This window comes from Perca fluviatilis, chromosome 22, assembly GCF_010015445.1.
Source record: "Perca fluviatilis chromosome 22, GENO_Pfluv_1.0, whole genome shotgun sequence".
NCBI classification, from domain to species: domain Eukaryota; kingdom Metazoa; phylum Chordata; class Actinopteri; order Perciformes; family Percidae; genus Perca; species Perca fluviatilis.
The window spans coordinates 15,749,381-15,766,114 of NC_053133.1; positions in this window are offsets into that span (position 1 = coordinate 15,749,381).

Genomic DNA, 16,734 nt, shown 5'->3' on the forward strand with positions numbered 1-16,734 from the left:
TTTGTTATGGCTTTGAAAAGGAAATAATGTTAAGAATAAAAGCCTAATTGTTGCTTATTTATCTCCATAACAATGCTGTTAGAGCACAAGCTGTTTCTCAAATTGTTTGTTTTTTCCCTATGACAATGCCTGCCAAAACCCCTTGCTGCCTCTAAAAGTAAATCTTAAAAAGAGCTACAGCAATGCAGAGCTAATGAGACGCCATGTGTACAGGGTGTGGTCAAGAAGGATAGTTTACTTCTAAGCAGGAGCTGTAAGTAGGCATTATTATCATTATTTTGCATCTGCATTCGTTCAAGAAACAGCTGTTGAGTTTTGAATGAGATTTAAAGTGGCAGGGCCTGGAGTTGTTCTTGTTCATTCAGCTAACTTAGCTTTGACATGATGGCTTCTGGCAGAGTTTTGTGCTGAACTCAACATCTGTGACAACCGTCAGCACCACTGACCAGTCCTCCCTCTCTCCGTCTCTCTTTCTCTTCTGCATTTACATATTTCTCTTTGTCTATCCTCCATCTTTCCCTGCCTTCCAGGATTGCCCAGTTTGGGGGGTTAAGACCAACACAGAAAAAGCGGGAAAAATGTGAACCTTTGATGCCACTAGATCAGTTTCTTCTGCCAGTACCCATCTCCATCACTGCCACATCAGCTGGTCCCAAGGTTGTGAGGTCATCCAAACATCTGGCCCCTCCACCATGTTTTCTATGGTCAGTGGGTAGCATCTGTTTATAGACCCCGCCACTTTTAATGTCTCGGACGACTAGGATCACGCTGAGAAAACCAGACAAAATGCTTTGATCGGTCATAAGTGTTACCAAGCTGTAAATCTGATGTTAACCTGCCACAGTCAGTATTATACCTCTACACATGGTCTAGAAGTTAGAGCCATTGTTTTCTCTAATGGTACAAATAACAATAATCACAAACATCATCAAACTTCCCTATCAGGTAAATAGCATTATAAAATGATAAGGCAATGTAATTAATATTCTCATTATTATAGCTCCATTTTTGTCCAGATATTATGAAAAACACAAATAATTCACACTGTTGCAGTGTTACTTCATTATGAAGAACACACTGTAGTTTATTTTGACTTAATCTCACATACAGCATCCTGCTGCCAGAAATACTCACTATTGCACCAAATGTGTATTAATCCACAGCTGAAAATAGTCCCCAACAACTACAAGTAGAAGTAAGCCAGGTGATTTTGTAGGAGTCACCTGTGCCTTTGTGTCTGGTCTCAGTGAAGTTTGAGCAGCAGCCGGTGCTGTGATGTCAGGGGCTCTTAGGGGTCAGGGCAGGAATTATTGAACAGAGGGTGGCTGACTGAGGGAGCTGGCACTGGGAGCAAACAGATGTTGCAATCTTAAAGAAATACCCAACTTCTGAATTAAATATGAAGAGCGGGGGCAGCAGGAATAGAGAATGCTGGTGACTTTGTCTCTGCTTCTTGGCCAATCGCAGTGCTTTGTCGCAAGTTAAAGCACCACTGACTGGTCATCGGTTGCTGTGACAGGAACCAGGTGAATTATCTTAAGGTATGCTGGTTTCTCAAAAAGGACTTGAGAGATGTGACCAAAACCCGTAAAAAAGTTCTAGGAAGAAGACATCTGTTCGGAACATACTGTAGATTCATTATTCAGGAGCAGTGGGTCTCTGGACGCAGCATGTTATGTCAAAGTGTTTTAAAGCATTTACGCCACAGCAGCTCAGTGATCAAATCTGTAAAAAAGAGAGGAATCTGACAGAATGTCCTCAGAACATTGTTTTACCACGAGTGTTTTGTTTCCCAGTCATTTTTACACAGCTTCTCACCCGCAAGGAATCTGTCTGAATATTTGATGGAAGCAGAAACCGTTTGTCTTTACTAAGAGAAGGAGGCTTCACTAAGACAGTTCAAGGTTTTCTTATTGAAAAAAGCTATTTTTACCCAGAGTCCAACTGTTCTAAAATGATTCCAGTGAAATAATGTGGTGGATCTGTATTTTACTGATCCCATGTAATGTTCAAACTTTATGTATTCAAATTTTGTTTTGCAAAAATCAATCCATTTTGTCCTCTTTGCTGTAGTTTGAACTAGGAGTGTGTGATATAAATAAAATCTGTGACGGTATGTGTATCATAATATTATAATATATCGGTTGTTCAGGTGTAACTCTACACAAGTGATGGTTCGGTAAAGTACAGCGAAAAAAAACCAAATGCATAAGGATACGTTTCTTTTCATTTATTTTTAACAGACCGTAGTGCAAGTGTCAAAAACAGACTAAATCATCTTGCTGGGGACTGAGGTAGCTTATTGCCCACTGGCAACTGGTAAATGCACTTCTTTTAAACAATTTATTATCTTAAAAAAGACTTAAATTCACCTCTGCATATCTGTCTGTTTTTCTCTAAAGTGGATGGCTTTCTGCCAGTTAGGCCTGGCTCCGAGTGCTGCAGTGTCAACACTGAAGAGTGAGGGCCAGAGGGGTGATGTAAGTATTGATACACTCCTTGAAATCACTTTGTCACCACCAGAGATGCCAAGCTGCTGGAGCAACACAATAGCAGAAAGATGATTGTGAATTCTTGGCAGAGAGTTGAGAGATGCCATTAAAAAGGCAAATGTTATTAATTTTTAGTGAGAACGCGTTCTTCTTGGCAATTGTCAGCAATCGGGCTAAAGGGATCTGACACAGAAATTACTATCCTGGCGTCTAATGTGACTCGTCACTCTGAGGAAATATCTGGGAGACGAGGACTCTGACAAAACCGCTCTCATCTAATAGACTAACTATTTGTTCAGGGCTCATGTGGTGGAGCTCTGTCTCAATAGTGCTAAGTGATCAATTGCTTAAACACCACAGATCACTTGTGATTCAACACAAACAAGTGTTGTATCTCAAATTGTCGCTGAGGGCCTTATCACATTTGTATGAAAGCAAGGAACAATAGCAATTTAAAACAATCAGAGAAGCATAAAGTAGAAATACAATAGATTCTTGTATGGGCCTCATTATTTGTCCTTTTAACACATTTCCTGATATGTGTCAGTGGTTGTCAGGGTGTTCTTTAAATCTGTTTGAACTGAGACAAGCCCCCCTGTGGGGTGACATTTTCCAGGTGACACAATAGCCACACTTTATCCCGACCCTTTCATAAACACTTCGACCGCTGCCTCTGTCTCTTTCTGTAGACGTACTAACAACAAAAGACAGCACACAGGTCACACTAAAGGTTATGTCTTCATCCATTTTATGCAGTTTCAGATAAATGCTTTTTACAAATGAATATGTACAGTATAATAAATGGTAAATGCTGGCTAACTAATTGAATAACAGGAATCCTACCAGTCAGCCATTACTAAAGGCACAGTAGGGTTTTAATGAATTTAGCTTTGTTCCCTACGTAATTAAAGTTTGACTAATTTATGCATTTTCATGCCTCTGCATGCAGTTGATTTTGCGTCTTCCAATCCATCCAAGCTTAATTACTGGATGCTGATGGTGGCAATTGTAGCTTTGCTCAAACATAGGTAAATATACAGTAGGTTTTTATTGTCTGCAAGGATGCACAGATGCATGGGCAAACTAAACAAAGCATTGTAATGTTTATAGAGTTGCAACTTTTATTATGAAACCTGCAATAATTCATTTTGGCCACCTTGGGGGTGGCAACAAACTGTAAACCTAACACAACATTTTAACCTTTGAACAACATTTGATTTAGTAGAGTCCTGTTTATGGCCACCTGGTGAATGTATGTTCAATATTCACTCTCTTTTGAGTTTAATTTTTGATCTCACTAACTCCTCAGTGAATTATCAAAATGAAAAAAAGAATGTATGTGCTTGTGAAAACATTTGTTTAGAAAAAACGCTAAGGATTACTAAGTATTAAAAACTCTTTCAGTATACCTTCAATCTGCACACAGAGACATAAAAATGCCGGTTTACTCTTGGAAATAAAATTGCCAGCTGAGCTCCCTGAAAACTAACATTCTTCTGAGTGCTGAATCAATTACAAAAGTCATATTATAAGTCATCAGAGATAACAATTGCTTAGTCCCTTCTTGCTTGTAATCTTGGTTTAGTCCTTGGCTTGTATGTCCTCCTCATGAAATAACTACCCCACCGCTACATGCAGGCAGGACGGGCTACTGCACACAATGCTGTAGTTTACTTTGTGAGAAAACGGCTCACGTTCTTTTATCCCATAACCACGACCACCTTGAGATAAATGGCTCTTTCTCCCCTCTGCCATAAGGTTTTATATCAAACGACATGTGTTGAGTATCTGACCGCAGGTTATATTGTTTCAGCAGAAATAAAACAATCACTTCTGGAGCGGTTTCTGTGCGCCTGCCTGTGGTGTGTATCTGCTGGCCCACCTATACACACGCTGTTTATAGATGTAAGGAAGAGGACAGTGGCAGGTGACAGGTTAACTCTGCTGTGTAAATTCCTGGGCCGTGTATGATGTAGCCTGTGATGCTGCAGTCCTTGATTAGATCTGAGCTAGTAAATATCCTGTGATTAATCAAAATGGCTTGTTCTGCGCGTAGCGTCCCTGTGTCACCTTCACAGCTGGGGAGCAGGGCCGTCTTGTTTACCACACTTCACCTCCATCTCCTCAGACCCCATCCTTATTTCCTCACAGCTCACAGAGGGCCAACATATGAGGATCATGCAAAACCCAATGCTGTGGACATGGTTTACATTGTAAATTAGATGCTGTAGCAGATTTTTGCAAAATAATTGCCTGATTTGATAGTGTCTCCCTCCGTCTTAATTTGTTACACATTTATGTAAAGGATAAATGTAAAGAAAAGGTTTTCTGTCTTAAAGCAAAAAGGCTGGTGATATTCTATTTGTGCTTGAGGGCTATAGGAAGGGTAGGGAAGTTTTAAAAGTGTTGCGAGACGGACTTGCACATTGTTGGCTTTGGTCTTTTTTTATGGGATTTGTTGACAATAAGAAATATAGACTCCATGCCAGGCTTATCCTTTTAATTACAAAATAATTAGCACTCAAACAGAATATCCCCTAGAAACAGCTTTGCTACAGGCTTGTTACATCATGAAACATGTTAAAATGAAGGCCAACATGATAATGGGTGATTATAGTAATTAATAGACTGAACTAATTACTTTAGCCAGTAGAGATTCATTTAATTCTGAAGGTGTGTGTGTGTGTGTGTGTGTGTGTGTGTGTGTGTGTGGTGTGTGTGTGTGTGTGTGTGTGTGTGTGTGTGTGTGTGTGTGTGTGTGTGTGTGTGTGTGTGTGTGTGTGTGTGTGTGTGTGTGTGTGTGTGTGTGTGTGTGTGTGCAGAGCGTGTCCAACTGAAACTGAACTCTTTCTAATTAACTATCCTGCTCTGCTAGCTTACAGTAGCTGTAACATTGTCTGACAACTGGTGTTATTTCAGTTACTTTCTGTTTGTTAAAGGACTCCTGTGTGATGTTTGCTATATCTTCAGAGACACTTTTTTATCCCAAGAACAGTTCACTTGGAAAATGTATTCTGATGTCCCGACTTCAACGTCAACACATTCTTGTCCGCAGAGCATGATTTAGCTGATTGCTGTCCCCCTTTTCATGATGACCCTTTGACTGTCATTTGAAGATGGTGTAAGGGACACGCATGTCATGTTAATAAAGACACCAAACCACACGTATCCCTCCACCATAAAACAAAGTCCGGACCTGTCCAGGATTATAGATCTCTAATTGCTTTTGTGTGGTGGTGCAGCAGAATTGTGCTTCCCAGATGTCACCTCTGCCAAACCCAAGTGCACGTCACTGTCAATAGGCTTGAGAAATCTCCCTAACAAGCTCGTGATTACATAAATCTACAGCCGCTCTAGATATTGCACCAAAGAGACTGAACAACTTTCAAGGAGACTTCATGTTTGATGTTCCAGAGCTTGATTGCATTTTGAAAAAAAAGAGAAACCCACTATATTGGGAATGTGTCCAAACAGTCTAGGTTTGCTAATTTTGTCATTGTCAATTTTATAGCGCGGCCGTGAGAACGGACGGCGATGGAATGAAGTTCTTGAGTGCTTTGCAGAGGGGCGTGAGTGGGTTTGACAGGCCCAGTGAAATATGCTCCGCTGTACCTTTTTCCATTACAGGAGCAGGGACTAGAAATGCAAATCCGGGGTCCTCTCTCGGGAGGTTGTTAGAAAAGTGACATATCAAACAACTGGCTTCAAGTGGAAGACAAAATCTTACATTATTGCTACATCAGTGCTTTCATATCTTAATTCCTGATATTATTACCATGGCTTTTCAAACTCACATTTTCAATAAAGAGCTGTTTTGTTTTGAGCAGCTCTCTAAAGCCATTGTTTAGATGGCCTTAGCGCTCACATCCATGTTTAATATGGCAGAAATCTTTGATCATCAGAATAGTAGCCACATCCGAAAGAGAGTGACTGATAGACTGGATCTGTCTCATGGCCTTCTCTGAAGAGTTGATGAATTGGCTTAATGGTGAGTAGACCAGAGAGCAACGCTGAAGGGGGGTGAGAGGGGACATTAAATGACATGGTTTTATAGCCTATCAGCATTGTCATACCTCTGCTGTAATTTCAGCCTCCTTTTTTTTCTGCACCATAACGCGTGTTGGATGTTAGGCCCTAAGCTTGGTTAAACACACAGCTCTCTCATACCCGCTACCTCATGATGCCGTGTGTCATCATCGCCTGTAAATAATGTTGACATGCTGAAGCTCTAACCATGAGAACCTTTATTAGTACCATATGTTTATTGTCATAATTTTAGTGATGGCAATGGAATCTTGACTTTGATCGCTTAACTTTTAATCTATAGATGCTGAGCTAGCATTGAGCTCAAAGAACCACTGTGCCGAAGTCCAGCCTCAAAGAGCTGCTAGCGTGGCTGCAGACTTAGTTTTGTTAGCATGAGGCAATGAAGCCAAAAAAGTAATACATTCTTGGGATTTGTCCATAACTGTGTGATGTTGCATATAATAAAATCATGTTTATTTGAACCCACTCCAACATGCACACCAGAAGCCATAAACACGGAGACCCATTAGGGTGATATTCTCCTTGAGTATTTACCAGCCTGTTTTCAACACAACTCATTATTTCTGATAAATTAGCAGGCTGATTATAGTGATATGCTCTAATTTGTAAATGACTGGGGTGCACCTGTCAGTAAGACTCATTTACAAATAACGACCATCCACTGAATAAGTAACGACCTTTCTGATTTCAGTTGACTTCTTAACTGTCTGGTTTGTATTATTCTGCAATTTCCTTTTGCTGCAGATTGATGCCTCCTTTCAATCCTTGTTTATTGTCATTCATCCCTTTTAAATTTAGATGGTTGTCAGGCGAATACAGCTGAAACTATTACTGTAGTCGACTAATTGATTATTTGACAGAAAATGAATACACAACTATTATGATAATTGATTGAGCCTAATTTTTTTAAAGCAAATGTGAGGAATTTATGTTTTGCTTTGTAATATATGTGAATAAACTGTATATTTTTAAGTTTTGGACAGTTAGTCAGATATCGCAATTTGATTATGTCACCTTGGGCTCTGGAAACTTATGATAGGTCATTTTTTTCACAATGGTTAATAATTAAAATCATAAATTAGAGCCCTATTTAAATATTCTGTATCCAGATTCAAACAATTTTGAGCACAGTGAAAACATACTGTACATCTGACACATATTTGAGCACAATTTTACCCTTTTATACGGAACATAGAAAGTGTGGAACTCATAAATCCTGAGGGAACAGCAGGAGGAGTAGTAGCAGGGTGGGTTTCCCATTAACAGATCCTGCCCTGTAACTTTACATGCCCTAATAGTAATACAAGACAAGGGGGTATGTGACCTTCAGCCATTAAACCATCCTGTTAATTGTCTAATAATAAAATGTTTTTATTGTGCAAAAACCCTTTAGTATAATTGAATTTCACTCATCTTATTTTTATTTCTCTCTTTTTGCTGAGGCTGTGAAGCATCGCCATTACTGGTTATAATGACAGTATGGGATTGGTTTTCCAGGATTGCTACTCTAACTAAGCTCTGTCCGTTCATCTACCTCCCCATTCTTCTCCCTGCAAACGTAACATTTAAACCACTCTCATTACAGCACAGATTACAGGGGCCTATTGGTCCTCATTAGTGCCCACTGATCCCTGGCTGGGCCCATGTCCTAACATCTTTTAATTAGCATTCTGGAAATCTAATCAATGTAATAACTCAGAATATTATCCCCTTTTGCACTTATTTTCTTCTTTTTATTCTAGGATGTTCTTGGCTGGAAGACTCAAAGGCTAATAGAACAAGGACTTTTTCTGAGCCTGCCAGGTATGTTACATGAGGGGTGAGGAGACCTTGAAGTTCTTGTAGTTGAAAAGCAAACTGGATCACTGAGTGGATTTGACTCCACTCGGTGAACTTTGATCAAACAAATATCTTAAAACACAAATTTATACGTCTGAGATGGAATAATTCTGTTTTTTTTAAAGTATGTGTGCGGTAATAAGGTTGAAGTGCTGTGGAAGAACATAAAAAGCTTATAGCTATATACCTGTTAGTAACCGATGTAAATGGAGGGCTGTGAGTTTTTCTCTAAATGCCCTGTAAATCTTTCAGTCCCCAGCCAGGCTCTTTGGTGTGATATGAAGTGAAAGCCAAGGCGTGGTTTGGCACTGGACGGCCATTTTGGTCTGGTCTGATGCATGGTTTTTCTGGGTGTCACTTTGACTACTTATCAGAGTCAGTGGTGGTGGCGAGCAAAGCTGCAGGTCTTATTAGAGCATGTTTACTGCAACAGTAGCAGGGTGAGCAGGTTTTTTTTTTTTTTTTTTTTTTAAACAAGCTTGCAGAGGTTACAGCATCAAAATTCTATGTATAGATTATTCAATTATAGTGTTCCCATTATAAGTGTAATATCTTAAAAACGCGGATGCCAAGATCTATTTTATCTGCCCGTCATAAAGTAAAGGATGAGCCAGCCTAGTATTCATACACCTTTGTGTACAGTAAAGTGCTGTTTCTATGCCAGGTATCCAGGGCAGACATTTTGGCACAGCTTTGGCAGTACAGACAAAGACGCCAGGGTGTGATGGGACACAGACCTGCCATTTCCCAGCAGCACTGGCATGCCTCTCGCTGTAGAATGATGAATGGTTACACACATTTGTTCATGCACACATATGACACATACACACTCAACTCATATACATGCACACATGCAAAAACATACAGGCAACCCACTTGGTCAGGTCAACCAGGCTTTGGCATTGCATCACACACACATAGACAGACAGGCGTCCTTACTGTAGCGCTGCATTATTCAGAGCCAGGTGTAGGAGGAAGGGGGAATAAGGTTGTGTTTATTAGCTGCTCCCTTGGTGTTCTCTAAATTGCCTTGTTTGCTCGGCACAAGCACACAAACAGATGCTGTCCTCTCTGCTCTGGGTAATTCTCTGGGTCTCTGGGTATTTAGTGAAAGGCCTACTGCACCACACACAGCCTCATTTGTGCTTGTGCATACAGTCTATGCATACAAACACACACATCAGACTGCGCTACTTGAAAAACACATTTGCGCACTAATTTTGCGCTGACATTCAGAAGTACGGTCTGATTCATGCAAAGAAGAAGACATTGTCTATCTCCATAAGTAATTGGAGTACCCCACAGTCCCTAACCCTCTCAGCGACACAATTTCACTCTTATTAAGAAAATCTGCATTTAGGAGGGACCAATGCTATCAGTCGAAATTAATCTGCTTTGACTGATCCCTAATGTGACCACAGTCATCGAGTAATTATTGTCTGGATGGCTGTGCACCAGCCTCGTAACCACTGTCCGCCTCCTCCTACTCCCTCCCCCCAAGAAGAGCTAGTCTTGGTGTGTGAATCCCTCTGCAGCGTGCTGGTTACAGTGGGTACAGCAGGCATGTCATTTAGCGCTTGATCAGTGAGTCGTGATTAGCCTGCCCTGTATTACTGTGATTAACGTCCACCCAGCGGACGACTGTCCTGTTGTCACCAGTGATACCATCTGAGATCTTGAGACTCTGGGATAAGGGCCAGTGGAAGGACCTGGTAGTATGGCAGCACAAAACTGCTCACTCTGATGATGGCTGCTTTTCTAAAATGCGCACACACACTTTAACTTCTTTCCTGTCACTCACAAAATCAAATGCATGTAACGAGTCCAGTGCTCTTTCCCTAATGCAGCTATGTTTTGTCTGTGTCTGCTCGATTTAGTTAACCCACTATCTCTTCTGCAGCCTGCGTGTTGTATAGTATTTCCATCAGGCTGCATGCTTTGTCTCTGAACGCACTGAAATCCAGAACCTCATCTTTCCACAGTTCTGTTTCCCTCTTTAATCTCACACCTCCTCGACCAACAAAGTCGATTTGACCGCAGCTGATTATAGTAACAAAGGCAGTCCAAGAGAATATGCACACTTTCACTGTACGTCAAATTAGATCACAGCGAGGGGGGGGCGATGCTGCGCGCTGACCCCCGTCTCTTCTCCTCAGACAATCGGTCGCTTACACCGAGGGAGCTTTTGAAAACAGGCCTGTGGTCTTAACTGGTCGATGGCTCACTGCTACAACACACAGGACAAAGAAAGCTGTCCAGGGGAAATTAGGGGCTCAGTTTAAATGGAGAACTTGATCCTAGAGAATGCCAGAGAACAAGAGCATCTATAGTTTGAGAAGAAATAACTGATTCACAGCATGTGAGCTTTATGCAATAATGTGGCACTTGAGAAGCAGAGATGAAACTTTCTGTCCATGCATCTTTATCAAACTTTAAAAACAAGTACATACAAATGTGTTTTTTTATTTTGAAATATTTGTGATGCTGGATTTAGGTATTCTATAAAGATCAGAGTTTTTTCCAAAATATGTAGTTATTTTTTGTTGATGTAGCTTTTTGTCCATGTATGTGTGTGTCATTCCTGTAATTACTCGCCTAAACTCAGACCCCCTTCTCATGGCTCATGTGCATCCGCCGGTGGAAAAGAGTCAGTTTTGATTACAAAGTAAACGCTGCAGCATCAGACAGGGGGGTTACATGCTGATATGCATTCTATCAGGATGATTTATGCAAATTATGCACATTATTCCCGCAGGAATCTCTTCTGAAAGTGCCAGGATAAATTGCCGGAAATTAGCCATAAAATTCACTGTGCAGGGAGTGTGAGGTGAAGGCCGCCGAGGAGCCAAGGACATTGGGCCGCCGTGGTTACGCTTGGCCTGCCCTGCCTCCCCCATGCTTGGCATTCATGGCTGTTAAAGACCTCTGCTCAGACAGATACACTGAAGCCTCGAGTAGCACTCCGCACATCAGGAAGATCAGCCAAGCAAGTGTTACACTAACGGCCGCGGTTTCATGCTCTAGTAACATGACAGATTTTCAGCAGTGTAGCTGATAGTCTGTTTTTTTTCTTTCCAAATTTTAGACTGATATCCACTTTATAATTCTACATTTCTTGAAAGGATGCAATTGATTGTAATTCACTAAAATGACCTCAAAACCAGTCAGTGTTTGGGTTGATTTTATGTCATTTTTTATGCCTTTGTTTACAATGCAGTTAACCTTGGTTGTAGTGCATTTTAATCTTCAGATTAGACTCTAATCGGAAACCTGTCCAGCAATCAGGAAATGAATAGTTGTTTGAACAACACGTAAACAAGTAGCTGTCGGAATCAGAGCACACAATTCAGGCTGTATTAGACAGTGGCTTCTTTATAGCTTTAACCTCAACGTGTGTGTGTGTGTGTGTGTGTGTGTGTGTGTGTGTGTGTGTGTGTGTGTGTGTGTGTGTGTGTGTGTGTGTGTGTGTGTGGCGTTCACACTGTTATTGTGTCATCCTCCATGTCTTTATTTCAATTTGGAAGCCAGAGTTAATGAATATCAGAGACTGGGGATGAAATCCACCTCGCCTTAGCTTTAATGAACCCTGAGAGGATCAGGATCTGCATATTGATCAAGACAAGTGATCCCTGTCTCTCTCTCTTATGCAAACTACACAATAACACACACACACCCCACACCTATACAGAGATTCCAGCAAGCCCAGGATAGTTTGATGTACAATTTGGCCAAAATCATCTTACCTTTTTAAAGCTTAGCTCGTAGCAGTGTTTTAAATGTGTGTCTGAGTGCTCCTGAGTATCATGCTGATTTTGTCAGTTCACATGATCCAGGGAGGCTGCTGGGTCACTGTGAGCTCTACATCCAGTCCAATCAAACAGTGGCACATTATTTGAATGTTAAGGTCACAGAAATTGAAAGTTCACAGCTGTCTGGGGAGCCTTGATATACTCTAATACACTAAAAGTTATTTTTGTGTTGCTGTGACATTAAAAATATCAGAAACGGTAACTTTAATGATCTGAAAATTTGCTAATTTTGTATTAAACACTATAGATATAGATAGATAGATAGATAGATAGATAGATAGATAGATAGATAGATAGATAGATAGATAGATAGATAGATAGATAGATAGATCATGTGGGCCATTTAAAGAATTTCTCAACATGAAAAACTCCAATTTAAGAAACCGGATGATTAAAAAACAAAGCTAAAAGTTTCTTTTTGGCTAAGGCACCATAAAACCAAATGAATTTTCTCCCGACAGCTTTCATAATTTGTTTTATTTGGTTCAAATATTTGCACACCGAAAGCACTTTATTCCAGTGCACCAGTTTTTGTTTTCTCAAATTCGAGAGTGAATAGTTGTTTTGGAGAAAACAACCTGTACAGCGACAGAGCCCACTGTGTCCAAAACACCACAAATTACTATGCTCTGCCATGGCACTTTTTAATTCCCCAAGGAATAAAAGAACATCAGATTACGGCACAAAAACAGAGCCATCGGTAAACACGGATTAGGGGATTGGGACTTTAATCTGATTAATATAGAGGCAGTTGGAATATTAGAGATGTTACTCAACAATTGTATTCCACATGAGAGGATAATCACACATTACTACGTCATTTTGTACCCTGTCAGAGCTAAACACGCCACCATATGTTTACCTGACCTCAAGGCTGCCTCAGAAAAAAACATTCCCACTATAATGAATTAGGAGCTCAGGAGGCATGCAGGAAAACATAGTTGGTACAGGAAATTTCAGTATTTCAAGAAAATTGGCCATAATGCCTGAATGAAAATTAAATTCAGAGAATTAGCTGTTCAGGTCATGCTGTCAGATTTGTGTAAATTAACAGCCCTTTATCTCTAAATGCACTCTTGAGAAAATGTTAATGGATGGACTGCATTTACTCGACTTCTACATTACAGTACAAAGTGCTTCACAATTTGCCTCTCGTTCACCCATTCACACACACATTCATACACCGATGGTGGTGGAGCTGCCATGCAAGGTGCGGGCCTGCCCATCGGGAACAATGCGGACAGGAGGAGCCGGGGATCGAACCGCCAACCTTGTGATTAAAGGACAAACCGCTCTGTCACCTGTAATGTATATATTTCATAGACATAAAACAGGGGCAGGTGCTTGAAAGATCAACACAGGCAATACAATCATATCATTAGAATATCAATAGAGTTTACAGCCATAGCTTAATTCAGAAAAGTATTTCCTTTTTTTTTAGGAAAACCTCTAATTTGAGGTGCTGCATCACTTCCCTCAAACAGCGCATGACTAGATGGTGGGGAATTTTCCCTGTTAAATAAAATTAACATACTACTGTTACGGTTGTAGCAATTTAATTGGCTTCAGTTAAGTAGCTAGTCTTGAGATCAGGTTGTATCGGGTGTCCAAAAATATCTGACAGAGCTTTGAATATAGAGCTTTAAAATTAGATTGATTTGCCAAAACATATGAGCAAGGGAGGTGCGGAACGATTCACACTTTAGGATACATTTTAGCCATTTTAACTTGAGAGAAATGCAATTAATAAAGTGCCTTAAACTGCACCAGGCTGTATAATACTGCTCTCATACACAACCCCAAATCCACTTCATGCTGATTTTGAAACATGAGGAAGTATGCAAGTTGCACAGCTGATCATAAATAGTAAACAGCAGAGGATATTGCTTCTCTATCTGTGGGATCTAGTAAAAACTAAGTTTTTCTTTTACTGTACATACAAACTTTCTAAAGATGTCACTGCTCAAATGTGGGACTACTTATAAAAAGTGACTTAATCCTTTAAATGCATTGCACCTCCATAGCTCATAGTAAAGGTTAAATAATAAAAAAGTTGTGTTTATACTTAACATAAGCAAAATTGAGCCCTTTAGTTGTACAGTGGTATTAGCCTGCATAAAGACAACATTATGCATCGCTATCAGTAGCCTGACACAAGTGAATTACCATCCAGCAGTTGATTTGTTGCCTCAGCCAGTGCAGCACATATATCTTTATATACAGTGTATGACACAGCATGGATGAATCCATTGCCAGTTTAGCCTGTTACTGATATGAAGAGGACATTTCAATTCAATGCTGTTATGTATATTTTGACTTTCATGTTTATCATCCTTAGCAGACATCACATCCACGTTATGAATAGGCACCCTGCTGGCCCTTGATATGGTAAATTGGACGTTTTATGGTTTATGAAAAGGGGTGTTTTTTATCTTCCACTTTTATTCATGAGCCCTGAGTCTCGCTGTAAATGCCTTTTTAAGACAGATTCAGCTTTATTAGACTCATGAATAAAAATGATGTTGCCTATTATGACTACTGGCTGGTTGGTGGTCACTGAAGAAAACTTCTCAGTCCATGACACTTCTGAGTGCCCAGTCCAACCCACCAACATAACATTTCAGAGACCCTTGTGTGTACATGACATTTCACCAGCTTGGAATGATGGCTGAAACACCACAGAGTGTCTAGCAGTTCTCACATCAAGAGGAATATGATTGCTTTCGATTTATGAACCTCTCACTTAAATCATGCTATGCTTCACCTAAGTGTTGTCATCCTCTTGGTAGTTGTAAAATGTCCTTTGCCTTTGAGCTGATATTTCCTGTGCTGTGTTCTTTTTTCCACACGCATATGGCTCCATCTCACCCCTGGGGAATTTCCTCCACTGGACTAATGTGAATATTAGTATGGGTTAAATGCTCCAGTCATTTGTGCATTAATGCATATTGCATAATTAATTTCTTTTTGTGAAGTCTCAGTTACCAAACAGAAGTGGAGAGAAAAAATACATTTCTGGGTCAAAACGTAAATATGAGTTAAGTCCTGAAACAAGATGATTTTTTTTAGCAGGAACTGCTGACAGGATTTGTATGCCAAAGATGTTTTGATGTCTCCTGGTTATTTCCATTCTTGATTAAGAGCTGTTCTGTGTGACGATTCAAAGCATTCAGGAGTGTGATGGGATTAAATGGGACACTGTAATGACTCTGTTGTCGGAATGGCTCAACATACAGACACAAAGCTGAGATCGGAGACTGGCGAAAACCACAAACTCACTGTTGTAAACTGGGAACACAATGTCATTATTGTTCACATGTACTGTATGAGGACAGAGAGAAACAGAATTAGCTTTTTTATGTTTAAATTACTAGAAGAAAACATTGATATTATGTGCACTTCAGGGTTTGTTATGTATGTGTTTGTCAATTTAAAACATTAAAATTAGATTTGGATACTTTGACTTGAATTTATTTAGTTATGAGTGTCTAAAACGTTGCATGTTTTCACATTTGAACTAAAAATGAATGTTAAGAAAATGTCATATTAGCTGGTAAACCTTTTGCCTTCAGAAAACTTTATAATATGAATCTACAAAGAATTATTTAGATGCCTGTTGTCCACTTGCATAGTTAAAAAAAATCCTCTCTGTATTGAATTTATATAACTATTTGTTGCCTTAGAGAAGTGAATCTCTGCAGGTCAGTCGTACATTATTACAAAGCTGTTAGTCTGACAGGAAATACTTAATGGTTCAAAATCCACAATAAATGAATAAATAGCAGTAAATTCGTCTGGTGGAGAAGAAACTATTACTCTGTTCCCTTTAAAATCAGTTGCCTCTGTCCATGGTGCTGAAGTCTTTAACCCACACATTGACTTCACTATATTTGTGACATATTATGTATTAACGTACACTTTAGTAAAAATGCAATTTATATTTGCTTATACCAATAGAACTTAGATTGTGGCTTTATACGTTTCCGTCTTGCCTTCGTACATATTTTAAAATAGTGTTCCCAGTGTTTGGCCTAAACGTTTTAAGTTCTGATTCAACTTCACTTCCTGTCTACATTTTGAAGATTCATATCCGTGTGCGAGTGACTGGTTTTAGGATTGAGATTATGTAATATAGGCTTTTGCAGTTTGGCCTTCATTAAAATGTTTTGGCATAGACAGACAACTGAGGAGGACAAAGGGCGAGTCGATGGGAGTGCAGCTGATGGCTGCGTTGTGATTAAAGACACCAAATTACGGCAATGAACAGTGTCGTAATTACATTCCTTAATCACATTCTGGAGGTCTAATTGCCTTAACGATGTGTCCCATTACGTGAAGGCAGGTATTACAGTCGACAGTTTTCAAACACACTTGTTTTCAAATTAACGTATTATTACACGCCGTCACGGAAATTGTTTTAATAATCACAATAAAGGTTTTTTTTTTGTTTTTGTTCAAGGAGCAGAACTTCTTTCTGTCTCGAGGCAAAATTCGCTAAACACGTCTGGCCTTCGCTCCAAAGACGTCACTTACAGCTCAAGAAAATA